The 14,150-nt window shown below is 44.1% G+C and overlaps 1 long non-coding RNA gene across 1 annotated transcript in view; it reads right to left on the bottom strand.

Moving 5' to 3' along the window:
- The window catches only part of LOC147016928 (uncharacterized), a 43,432-nt gene extending 29,899 nt beyond the window's left edge, over positions 1–13,533 (bottom strand). The window contains exon 1 of the long non-coding RNA XR_015049252.1: positions 13,272–13,533. This is a non-coding gene — a long non-coding RNA (uncharacterized LOC147016928). The remainder of the gene's footprint in view (positions 1–13,271) is intronic.
- Positions 13,534–14,150: the final 617 nt, after the last annotated feature.

Below are 14,150 nucleotides of genomic sequence, written 5' to 3'. Positions count from 1 at the left end.
CTTGATGATGCCGGTGGATGTCTTGGAACTCAGTGTCAGGCGAAGAAGAATTTTTTCTCTCAAGAGACAATGGATATCATTGAACAGAATCGCAGAGCCAGGCTGAATGGCAGAGCTGAGCTGTTCAGGGAGCTCAGGCGTAAAACTGTACATGCACTAAGGGTAGACAAGGAGGCCGATGTGCGAGGAATCTGTGAGGGGGTAGAGCATCACCTGTGGTCAAGTGATTCTCATCCTGCTACAGGGGAATTCACGCATTGCATTTCTCCAAGCCCGTCCCTTGGTGTAGTAAGGTTAGTGCGGAGGGTGGTGGGCTCTTGACAGAGGATTCCGAAGTGAAGGCCCGCTGGGCCGGTTACTTTGAGCGGCTGTACCAGGCTGATCCACCAGCTGTCGAGTTGGATGTCAGGGGTGTTGCTCTCCCTATTGCTGACCCTCCATTCAATGGTGATCCACCTTCGTTTGTGGAAACAGGCTGTGGTGAACTGGTTGGAATGGGGTAAAGCTCCTGAGATCTGTGGCATCCATGCTGAACTTATCAAGGCTGGTGGAAATGCTGCACTCGTGTCATTGCATGCAGTTCTGTGCTCTGCCTGGAACAAAGGCATCATCTCAACTGATGGTAAGAGGAACCTTGTAGTCACTTTCTGGAAAGGGAAGGGTGATCACCAGGCCTGCAACAACTACCAAGGGGTGACATTGCTCTCAGTGCCAGGCAAGGACTTTACTCAGATAATTCTTGATCGGGTTCGCCATCAACTGCTTGAGCACCAGCGTCCATAGCAGTCAGGCTTAACACCGAAGAGGTCAACGATTGACCGTATCCTTGCTCTTCGGGTCCTCACCAGACGCAGTCGAGAGTTTTGGCAGGGGCTGCTTGCAGCACATGTTCTTCTTCTTCTTTTAGCTGCTCCCCTTAGGGGTCGCCACAGCGGATCATCCGTCTCCATTTCGCTCTGTCCCCCACATCTTCCATTGTCACACCAACCACCCACATGTCCGCCCTCACTACATCCATAAACCTCTTTGGCCTTCCTCTTCTCCTCCTGCCTGGCGGCTCCATCCTCAACATCCTTCTCCCGATATACCCCGTATCCCTCCTGTGCACATGTCCAAACCATCTCAATCCCACCTCTCTCACTTTGTGTCCAAACCTTCCTACCTGCGCTGTCCCTCTAAGATACTCATTTCTAATCCTGTCCATCCTCTTCACTCCCAACGAGAATCGCAGCATCTTTAACTCTGCCACCTCCAGCTCTGCTTCCTGTCTTATTGTTAGCACCGCCTCCAAACCATACAACATAGCTGGTCTCACAACCGTCTTATATACTTTCTCCTTCACTCTTGCAGCTACCCTTCTGTCACAAATCACTCCAACTTTTCTCCACCCACTCCATCCTGCCTGCACTCTCTTCTTCACATCTCTACCACACTCTCCGTTACTTTGGACAATTAATCCTAAGTATTTAAACACATCCACCTTCGCCACCTCAACCCCTTGCAACCGCACCATTCCGCCACCCTCCCTCTCATTTACGCACATGTACTCCGTCTTACTCCGACTGACTATCATTCCCCTTCTCTCCAGTGCGTACCTCCACCTCTCGAGGCTCGCCTCAGCCTGCTCCCTACTCTCACTACAGATCACGATGTCATCCGCGAACATCATAGTCCATGGAGACTCCAGTCTGATCTCGTCCGTAAACCTGTCCATCACCATTGCAAACAGAAAAGGGCTCAGAGTCGATCCTTGGTGCAATCCCACTTTTACCTTAAACCGGTCCGTCATTACCGCACACCTCACCGCTGTCACACTGTCCTCATACATATCCTGCACCATCCTCACATACTTCTCTGCCACTCGTGACTTCCTCATACAACTCCTCTCTTGGCACCCTGTCATAAACTTTCTCTAAATCCACAAACACAATGTAACTCCTTCTGGCCTTCCCTATACTTCTCCATCAACATTCTCAAAGCAAACATCACATCTGTGGTGCTCTTTCCTGACATAATACTATATTGCTGCTCACAAATCATCACCTCTCCTCTCAACTAAACTTCCACTACTCTTTCCCACACCTTCATGGTGTGGCTTATCAACTTTAACCCTCTGTAATTTCCACAGCTCTGCACATCACCCTTGTTCTTAAAAATCAGAACCAGTACACTTAATCTCCACTCCTCAGGCATCCTCTCACTTTCCAAGATGTTAGGCTTGCAGCCTATGTTGATATATGTAAATTGTTTGATTCAGTGAGTCGGGATGCCCTCTGAAGGATTCTTGGTCTTCGAGGAGTGCCACCAAATCTGATAAATCTGATGTCCGAACTCTACTCTGGTACTGAGAGTGCTTTGAGATGTGGCGATACCATCTCTGACTTATTTCCAGTTGTTACTGGAGTTTGTCAGGGGTGTGTACTGGCCCCCACTCTTTTCAGCGCTTGTATGGACTGGATTCTGGGGAGGATGTTGGGGAGATCAAGCTGCGGTGCATCGTTTGGGAATGTCAAGATGTCTGACCTTGATTTCGTATATGATTCAGTCATCTTTGTGGAGACTCTCGATAACCTTTTGCGGACCCTCGAGGTGCTGAATGAGGAGTGAGCCGCTGGGATTACGGGTTTCCTTGGTCAAAACTAAGATCCAGGTTTTCGATGACATATTGGATGTGCTATCCTGTACCTGTTTGTGGCGAGTATGTTGAGGTCATGGAGAGATTCACTTACCTTGGCAGTGATATTGATGTCTCTGCTGGCTGTGAGCCAGAGGTCAAAGATGTTTGGGTCGAGCCTGAGGAGTCACGGATTCACTGCATCATGGGTGTGGAGCTGCCGGTACCTGAGCGGGAGGAACAAAGTCCGAATCTTCAGGTCCTTGGTGCTTCCAGTCTTGCTCGACGGATGCGAGACTTTGACTTTCACCAGGGTTCTGAGATGGAGATTTAATTCCTTTGGTTCCAGGTCTCTTTGGAGAATCCTTCGCTCTCACTGGTCAGACTTTGTGTCCAACGAGCGGTTGCTGAGAGAGACTCAAATGAGATTTGTTACCTGCATAGTCTGTGAGCGTCAGCTGCGGCTGTATGGACACGTGGCTCGTTTTCCTGATGCTGATCTTGCTCACCACATTCTCTCAGCGAGGGAGTCTCGTGAGTGGAGGAGGCCAATGGGCTGACCACGGCCCTCATGGTTGCAGCAGATTGATCAGCATCTCAAGGAGATGGGGATGGGCCAGGCATCTGCCTGGGAAGTGGCCAGATTGAGGCCCCTGGAGTTCCTCTTGATGGAGCTCTCTGACAGAATTCCTGGAGAAGGCCAGATGGTGGAAAGTGGACGCTGAAACGCGCTGCTTCCAGACCTGACCTGACCTGATTCCATCTATTAATTACCTCGATGAATAATTGACTTGTGGAACATAACTTTTATATGTGTATGCCTTTCAAGCCCTTACACCTTTTATACCCCAAAGATCCCTTTCAACCATTTTCAACTGTTTATACCCTTTGGGGCATTTAAGACCGTTTATAGTATATAAAGTTTATACCCTTTAAACCTTTACACCCTTTGGACCCCTTAGATCCTTGACAATCCTAAGACCCTTTTGACCTAGTAGCTACATAAGACCCCTTAAAACCCTTTCTACCCCAAAGACCATTTTATGACCCTTTAGACACAATATAACCCTAAGACCCTTTAAGACCCTCAAGACCCCGAAGACCACAAAGACTTTTTAGAACCTGAAAATGCTGGAGACCCTATCGACTTCATTAGAACTCTTAGTCTCCTCAGACCCTACAGACCCCGTTAGGCCTTCTGTCTGAGGGCATTCTGCAATAACACTTGAGGGTTACCAATCATAATTGAAAGGCACCCCATTGGTAAACCATATCAGTATCAAGCTATCAGCCATTTTTTCCTGCTGAGCAGGGATTAGGTTTTTGCGGGCTCCATGCAATCATGCTTCCCTTTTTGAGGAAATGTTTTATGGACAGATGCCCTTCCTGACGCCAAACCTGGTCGCCTCTTACGACACAGGGATATGGTACACCTATTCCAACCGGGGTATACACTGGCCCAGTACACTGGTACTCATTTCACCGACCTCGGAAGGATGACAGGCTGAGTCAACCCCCTGGTGTTAATTCAGTGGAACGGATCTCAAACTCAGGATCCTAGGATCCTAAGCCAGCCACCCTAAAAACTAAGCCACACCAGGCTAAGCACCAAGCTAAGAGGGTACAAAATATAATTCATTCATTAATTTTCTTTCTTTTTCAGGTTCTGCTCATCTTTGTTCATGGCACAGGGAAAACTCCCATGTGGCATAGAAAAGGTCCCACGTAGCAAAGAGACAAGTCTCACGTGGCAAAGAGACAAGTCCCATGTGGGAAAGAGACAAGTCCCATGTGGGAAAGAGACAAGTCTCACTGAGCAAAGAGAGAAGTCCCACGTGGCAAAGAGAGAAGTCACATATGGCAAAGAGATAAGTCTCACTGAGCAAAGAGACAAGTCCCACATAGCAAAGAGACAAGTCCCACATGGCAAAGAGACAAGTCCAACGTGGCAAAGTGACAAGTCACACTTAGCAAAGAGACAAGTCACATGTGGCAAAGACACAAATCACATGTGGCAAAGAGACAAGTCACATGTGGCAAAGACAAAAATCACATGTGGCAAAGAGACAAGTCCTACTTGGCAAAGAGACAAGTCACATGTGGCAAAGAGACAAGTCACACTTAGCAAAGAGACAAGTCACATGTGGCAAAGAGACAAGTCACACTTAGCAAAGAGACAAGTCCTACTTGGAAAAGACACAAATCCCACTTGGCAAAGAGACAAGTCCTACTTGGAAAAGACACAAATTCAACTTGGCAAAGAGACAAGTCCTACGTGGAAAAGAGACAAGTCACATGTGGCAAAGAGACAAGTCACACTTAGCAAAGAGACAAGTCACATGTGGCAAAGACACAAATCACATGTGGCAAAGACACAAATCACATGTGGCAAAGAGACAAGTCAAACTAAGCAAAGAGACAAGTCACATTTAGCAAAGAGACAAGTCACATTTAGCAAAGAGACAAGTCTTACTTGGCAAAGAGACAAGTCACGTGTGGCAAAGAGACAAGTCACGTGTGGCAAAGAGACAAGTCACACTTAGCAAAGAGACAAGTCTCACTTAGCAAAGAGACAAGTCCCACTTAGCAAAGAGACAAGTCCCACGTGGTAAAGAGACAAGTCTCACTTAGCAAAGAGACAAGTCCCACTTAGCAAAGAGACAAGTCCCACGTGGTAAAGAGACTAGTCCCACTTAGCAAAGAGACAAGTCCAACGTGGCAAAGAGAGAAGTCACATGTGGCAAAGAGACAAGTCTCACTTAGCAAAGAGACAAGTCTCACTTAGCAAAGAGACAAGTCCCACTTAGCAAAGAGACAAGTCCCACTTAGCAAAGGGACAAGTCCCACATGGCAAAGACGCAAGTCTCACTTAGCAAAGAGACAAGTCCCACATGGCAAAGAGACAAGTCTCACTGAGCAAAGAGACAAGTCCCACGTGGCAAAGAGACAAGTCCCACGTGGCAAAGAGACAAGTCTCACTTAGCAAAGAGACAAGTCTCACTTAGCATAGGGACAAGTCCCATGTGGCAAAGAGACAAGTCTCACTTAGCAAAGAAACAAGTCCCACATGGCAAAGAGACAAGTCTCACTGAGCAAAGGGACAAGTCCCACGTGGCAAAGAGACAAGTCCCACGTGGCAAAGAAACAAGTCCCACATGACAAAGAGACAAGTCCTACATGGCAAAGAAACAAGTCCCACGTGGCAAAGAAACAAGTCCCACATGGCAAAGAGACAAGTCCCACGTGGCAAAGAGACAAGTCGCACAAGGCAAAGAAATAAGTCACATGTGGCAAAGAAACAAGTCCCACATGGCAAAGAGACAAGTCCCACATGGCAAAGAGACAAGTCCCACATGGCAAAGAGACAAGTCCCACGTGGCATGGAGACAAGTCCCACATGGCAAAGAAACAAGTCCCACATGGCAAAGAGACAAGTCTCACTTAGCAAAGAGACAAGTCCCACATGGCAAAGAGACAAGTCTCACTGAGCAAAGGGACAAGTCCCACATGGCAAAGAGACAAGTCCCACGTGGCAAAGAGACAAGTCCCACGTGGCAAAGAGACAAGTCTCACTTAGCAAAGAGACAAGTCTCACTTAGCAAAGAGACAAGTCCCGCATGGCAAAGAGACAAGTCCCACGTGGCAAAGAGATAAGTCCCACATGGCAAAGAAACAAGTCCCACGTGGCAAAGAAACAAGTCCCACATGGCAAAGAGACAAGTCCCACATGGCAAAGAAACAAGTCCCACATGACAAAGAGACAAGTCCCACATGACAAAGAGACAAGTCCTACATGGCAAAGAAACAAGTCCCACGTGGCAAAGAAACAAGTCCCACATGGCAAAGAGACAAGTCCCACGTGGCAGAGACAAGTCCCACGTGGCAGAGACAAGTCCCACGTGGCAGAGACAAGTCCCACGTGGCAAAGAAACAAGTCTCACGAGCAAAGAGACAAGTCTCACGTGGCAAAGAAACAAGTCTCACTGAGCAAAGGGACAAGTCTCACTTAGCAAAGGGACAAGTCTCATTTAGCAAAGGGACAAGTCCCACATGGCAAAGAAACAAGTCCCACGTGGCAAAGAGACAAGTCCCACATGGCAAAGAAACAAGTCCCACGTGGCAAAGAGACAAGTCTCACTTAGCAAAGAGACAAGTCTCACTTAGCAAAGAGACAAGTCCCACATGGCAAAGAGACAAGTCTCAGTGAGCAAAGGGACAAGTCCCACATGGCAAAGAGACAAGTCTCACTTAGCAAAGAGACAAGTCCCACATGGCAAAGAGACAAGTCTCACTGAGGAAAGGGACAAGTCTCACTTAGCAAAGGGACAAGTCTCACTTAGCAAAGGGACAAGTCTCACTTAGCAAAGGGACAAGTCTCACTTAGCAAAGAGACAAGTCCCACGGGACAAAGAGACAAGTCCCACAGGGCAAAGAGACAAGTCCCACATGGCAAAGAGGATACGGTATCCATTATACAAATTTAACCCCCATTATAATCAAATGGAATCTTTTTGTTATTTTATTATTGACAAACTTCAGGAATTTTTATATCTAGATTGAAATTTAAAGTTTATTTGTACGTATGTTCTCTTGTATATATGGATATAACCTGGTCAAAAATAGCCAAAGGTCAAGAAGCAAGGTTAACGCCATCCAAGACATGTAAAACACCTATTTGGCGACAGTTACAAAATGTAAAAACGAAATGACACTTAATCGGTCAAATTTTCCAAATTACCAAATTGCTGTTTCCATGGAAACTATTGTTTATTTGGTTTTTGAAAGTACCGCTCTGTGCATGACATCTTTCTCGTTTGTCTGTCTATGAACAGGATATCTCAAAACGTTGTGGACAGATTCGAATGAAATTTGAGGGACAGGTTTGTTGTGTGACAAGGACAAACTGATGAGATTTTGGTGAAGATCTGGATCCAGATACTATACTTTTAAAAAGTGATTCTTCACCATTGAGTGGTAAGGCTAAAAACGACGTATAACACGATATCTCAAAAGGTCATGGATTGATTTGGACAAAACTTGGTGGACAGGTTGAGTGTGTGACAAAGACAAATTAGTTCAATTTTCGTGACGATTTTTTTTTTCACTTTTTATAAGTGATACTTCCACTATTGAGAAATGGAATTTTTATCTTTTTAATCCACTTTTTGGAGAAATCCACTTTTTATAAGTGATACTTCCACTATATCACATTGAGAGATAGGATATATACATATATAGCACGATATCTGAAAAAGTTATGGATGGATTATGACAAAACTTTGTGGATGAGTTGGCTCGATGTCAATAACAAGCCGATTAGATGTTGGTTCAGGTCAGCAGATCTGGCCTATCAGTGGAATACAAATGGTAAACTGTTCAGCCTGGCAGGGATACATCATTCACGCGTAAAGACTCATTTAAGCACTTTTATTAACTAAAGATCATTATGACCTAGCTAGCGGCCTACCTCGAAGGCTAGCAAGTCGAGACGGCTCAGTCCCATTCTCTGTGCGGGACGTGATAAGCAGAGAACACCTCAAGGACATCGGATTTCCTCCAAATATCTTTCAGTTTAATGTTTTAAACAACAGTAGTGACTTTTAAAAGTTAATCATACATTGGACAGTCTTGACTGAATAGTTTGTGGTTTTAATAATCTTTACTTACTGAAGGCATGCCCCATGACATGTTATTTATATACTTTAACACTGTTTTTGAAGGTCCTTGGAGAGGAGAGGGGAGGCAAATGAAGTCACTAGAACCTCCATCGTGTGACCCCTATAGTCTCCCTGGCAAGTTTGGTTGAGATTGGACAAGTAATGACCAAATGTATCGCGGTCAGACAGACACATACCAAATTACACATTTTAGTATGATTGTATGTCCTCTTTAACACACGCACACACGCACGCACGCATGCACGCACACACGCACGCACACACACACTCTTTTCTCCTTTTAGTCATTGCTGTGGATGTGCTACTGGTTACCTCCCCCACTGAAGGTGAAAGAGGTTATATTTTCACCCCTCTCTGTCCGTTTTTATGTTTGTCTGTTTATTGGTTTGTCTGTCTGTGTGCAGGATATCTCAAACAGTTGTGGATGGATCCAGATGAAATTGCTGGATAGCTTGGGGGTGTGACAAGGAAGAATTTATTCATTTTTGGTGAAGATCCAAATCCAGATCCGGTAATTTTTTCAGTGATTCTTCACCATTGAGAGATACGGCCCACTGTAAGTAATATATAGCACGATAACTCAAAAAGTTGTGGACGGATTCGGATGAAACTTGGTCGACAGGTTGGGTGTGTGACCTCGACGAATCAATTCGATTTTGAAGATCTGAATCCAGATCTGGATACGTGAATTATTTAATTTTTCAAGTGATTCTTCACCATTGAGAGATAGAGCTAAAAACGATATGTAGCACGATATCTCAAAAATGTCTCGGGCCTGATATGTTCTTGTAGTTCAGGCATTATGTGGCAGTGGTATGTGCTCTACTAAGTGCCCTTCTAATTCTGTTATGTTCTTGCATATGGCAATTTGGCTGCAGGGTAGGTATTATTTTTGGAAGTACAGCTCTGCCCCTGATGCTATGCCTCTCTACCAGTACACTGGGACTCATTTTGCTGACCTCAGAAGGCATGACAGGCTGAATCAGGCTGAATCAATCCCACCTGGTGTTAATTCAGTGGGAAACAGGGCTTGAACTAAGGACCCTATAGGATCCTAACCGAGCCAACCTAGCTGCTAAGCCAACACCAGGCTTGGTATTACTAGTTAAAATGACTTATCCATATGTGCTTTCACATTCTGTGTATGATGTTCTGAAAAACTCCTTTGTTTACTTATCCCTTCTCAGTGTTAAGATTCCTTTTGTATTTCCCCCGTGGACATTGTTTTCTATCTCCTCTCGACTGCAGTGCCGTTTGCTTTCGGCTATACGAGTATGTGCGTCAGCAATTTAAATTCCCATTCAGCAATCCCATCTTTAAATCGCATAAACAGATACAGCACAACGATAGGGTCCCCCCACTTACCCCAACCCTGCTCGAGCAGTTAATTCATAATTCTTACTGGGTTCTCTGCTATATTAATTGGCGAATCTTGATTCTTGGTGTAAAGAACTTTCACGACAGAGTCCGTCATTGTCGATGATACATCCAATGGAGAAACGGATCCCGCACGTTGTTCCAGCAACAACCTTCGAAGTGAGCAACAAAGTTAATAAACGTGTGACGCTCCTTTTAATCGATGCAAATGATCAGTTTTCCTGCACGTTGGAAGAGACCTGAAGGAAGTCAATGAATGTAACCTCAAAATGTATGTTATTGGACAACAGCGTTCCATTTGTAATTTGTGAAAATGTCTATGAAAATCAAAATTCATGTCACGAACAAATTCTCCAAATGAGAGCTTCCTTTTCACAGCCGTCACATTCCCACTGCAAATTCCAAAACATACCAAAATGACTAACGACATAACAAAGGAAACAACAGTAACAGTGAACAAAAGAGGATGAAAGATTGGAGAAATCCGAAGAGGGACAAAGACTGTAGAACGGGCAGCTCACTCCTGGCATTGTGGGGCACAAAATTTAAATCATAAAATTACCAAAGTACAAAAGGTAGACAAATACCCCCGAGGATATCTATGGATATGACACAAAGAGAACGAAAGGACGAGTGAGACAGAGATGGAGAGAAAGAGAAAGCAACAAAGCAGATGAAAAACAGAGATATGATTTTGCAGAAAGAAATATAATTATTTCTATTGATGTTTATCTGTAATGCAAACAAGAGCTGGGATTGTAAGTAAAAAGGAAACTAACTCTAAGAAAAGACAAACCAGCTTGTATAATATATACAGTAGTATACAGGCATTTCCAAGCGTTGGTGTTTAATGGTTAAGGTGGATGGCTTAGGATCTTAGGGTATTGAGTTTGAGGCCATGCCTGCCGTTGAATTAACACCAGATGGGTTGACGCAGCCTGTAATCCTTCCGAGATCGGAAAAATGAGTACCAGCTAACTGGGAACAGGGAGCACTGCATCAGTGGCACAGTTGCACTCCCAGCAATGATGCGACCAGCAGGCACAGACTGCATACACGAAACTAGAACGGGCACTCAGTAGAGCGCATACCTTTGCCAACACTACATTTTGCCCCCCCCCCCATAAACCGTTGATTGTGAGGGTATTTAATCCCATACCACATCTGCCATCTCATATGTGTTATGATGGCTTAAAAACATTAAATTTCCTGTGTCATATCGTATATCACAAGATTGGGCATTGAATTCACAACATTTTGGCATTGGTTGCATGCAAATTGGATAAAAATCGACCGCACTATGGCAAAATGACGATTTTGACCTTTTCATGACATCGACCTTGACCTTTGTACTCTTAATTTTGTAATTGGTATTAGAGTGTGGGGAACAGAACAGTCAACATGTTGGTGTTGGTTTCATGCAAATCGGATAAGAATTGACCGTGTTATGACTAAAACCGCACATTTTGCAATGTCGTGACCCCCCCTGACCTTTGACTCCCAACCGCTAATAAGGGTTATTACGTCATTGTGTCATGTCACATATCAAGATGGGGCATTGAATTCTGAACATTTTGGCATTAGTTGCATGCAAATTGGATACAAATTGACCGTGCTATGGTAAAAAGACGATTTTGACCTTTTCATGACCTTGACCTTGACCTTTGACCGGATCGCTCCCAAAATCTAATCAAATGGTCCTCGGATAATAACCAATCATCCCAACAAATTTGCTGCGATTCAGTTCAATACTTTTGGAGTTATGCGAATAACAAACAAACACACATATTCACAAATAAATAAATAAATAAATATATAAATAAATACACAGCGATCAAAACATAACCTTCGCAACAAAGTTTGCGAAGGTAATAAATAAATACACAGCGATCAAAACATAACCTTCGCAACAAAGTTTGCGAAGGTAATAAATAAATACACAGCGATCAAAACATAACCTTCGCAACAAAGTTTGCGAAGGTAATAATAATAACTAGAACTGCCACTTTATAACTGCTGGCAGTGATGACTGGGTACCCAGATGTCCGCCTTTGATACAGCATGAGACTTTCTGTAGATGATAGTTACAAAGTTTTGCTTCGATAGGATAAGTAGTTCCAGAGAAAACATTATTTAATCGTGATACAAATACAGCCCAGCTTCGACACAGTAATTGTCCCATGGACGAACGAGTTACGAACCGGGTAGCACAAAGTGTTCAATCTACTTATTCCGAATGCAGTTAGCCCTTTTTCCTGGGGACATTGTCGGTATCAATTGAATTGGTATTCCTGTACCATCAAACGCATGCAAGTGCAGCCAAGTGAGCCTTCTGGAAAAAACAAAATCTAAAAGTTTTAAAATTCAAATAATTAAATAATTTTGGCTGCCAAACCGTGTGGCCGATCAGGTTGAAATTTTAAAACTATGTTTCAAATGTCGTCTAGATAATTATAATAATTCTAAAGTTTCACATATATTGACACAGCGGTTCCAGAGTAAATATTACTTAATATTTCCACTTCAATCCAACATGGCTGCCAAACCGTGGGCCCAATCAAGTTGAAATTTCAACCCTTCATTCCACATGACTTCCATCATAACTCTGAAGTTTCACATTTATTGATGGAGTAGTTCCAGAGTAAACATTAATTAATATTTTTCCTTCAATTCACTGTGGCTGCCAAACGATGTCGTACATCAAAAGGGGGGGGGGGGGCTTTTGTTCGTCATGGAAAGTCGGTGATACGTGTGGGGTTTCGCCTCTATCTGTTCAGCCGTTTCAGAGAAGAAGATTTTTAAACTTATTAATTTTCAATCCAATATGGCTGTTGCACCATGTGACCTATTACAACATAAACTTAAATTCTCCCTCTAATGGGAAAGTGGATTATGCTTGTTCAGTTTCGTGTTGATCGGACAAGGTGCGTTATTCTATCCAAGATGGAGTCCAAACCATGTGACTTGTGACAGCATAATTTTTACAGTATATACAAGCATAGGGGGAAATTATAGTTGCCAAGTTTCGCTTCGATAGGTTATGTGGTTCCAGAGAAAACATTATTTAATATAATTCTTCAATCCAACATGGCTGCCAAACCATGTGACCTATCAATTATTCATTAACGAACTTATATTCACAACTCGTGAGCAATACGTATGTGAAGTTTCTCCTTGATCTGACCAGCCGTTCTGGAGAAGATGTTTTTAATTACATTTTTCAAAACAAGATGGCTGCCGAACCAAGTCACCTATGACATAATAAATTTTTTCTACGGTGATTTGTTGTGTAGATGACACTCAAGAAATTTCAGATTTTTTCCATGCAGCGTTATACTTGACGCATTTTCACCGGCACACCGCTTCACTGATGACGTCACGAAAAAAAAATAATCACACGTGTTCCCTATAGGGAGCTTATTAAAATGTATGAAGCAAACAAAAATTTCCACTGCACGGTTTCAGATACAGAGGTCCAAAGTTTATCGTTTTTTTCAAGATGGCGCCCGTACCACGTGACCTATGACGTCATAATTATCATTTAAGTATGCTATCAAAAAAGATACAGACTCTGGTGAAAATTTCGTGTCGATCGGACTTACCGTTCCTGAGAAAATGATTTTCAAAGCGAAAGAACCCGCGAAATGCCGGCGGAAAGAGGAAAAATAACAAGAAGCGAATACTTGGAAATCGCGCGGCTGGGGGCAGTACAAGTCTCGGCTCAGAATGATGAAACAATTTTGTAGTTATAACTAGAAGTAAGACATCAGGAGCTGCTCCGAGTTGCCCAAATTAAATGACGACCGTTTTTGACGGCGTAGGAAACGTAAGCAAACGTCGATTTACGATTCGAAGTCACGGCGCCGCCGCTTGCTCCCTGCGTGATCGTGCGTCCATTGGTCGACAGCGCGGACCCGGAGGCGCCTCGACCAATGGGATGAGAAAATAAATGACGTCATCACGAAATTGACCAATTGGCGCACATCTGACGGTGTAAAAAAAAGTGTGACAGAAGACACAGGACAGGACAGAATAGCTAGGGAACATTGTACTTTACGGTACTTCTACATATCGACGGTCCCCTGTGCCAGTGCGCATGTGCAGCCTGAGCCGGAGCCAGGGATGTTGTGGGCGTTTCAACCTGTTCAATACTTGTTTGATTATTGTCGTTCCACGCTAATAAAGTGGTCGAACAAATTGAACTCTGTTCTTATTTATAATCAAACAACTTGATGCAGTCGAGTAAGGATCGTCGGTGCTGAGGAGGACACGACTGGGTGAAAACGGACCACGGGAACGTCGACAGTGAGTTTGGATTTCTCGGGTCCTGTATCCAATCTTCGCCCCCAGGACACTGTACACACGTGTGCATCACCGAAAATAGAACGTTTACTCCAGAATAACTGTTCCTATGGCGCCGGTGGAAGCAGAGTGCCCGATCGAGGGTTGTGACTATATGTCTACACACGCAGTGGTGGCGG

Source organism: Eptatretus burgeri, chromosome 11, assembly GCF_056783735.1.
Source record: "Eptatretus burgeri isolate ZD-2024b chromosome 11, Ebu_testis_v1, whole genome shotgun sequence".
In the NCBI taxonomy this organism is placed as follows: Eukaryota; Metazoa; Chordata; class Myxini; order Myxiniformes; family Myxinidae; genus Eptatretus; species Eptatretus burgeri.
Note: the sequence above shows the minus strand (reverse complement) of the source record. Positions and strands in the feature narration are given on the sequence as shown.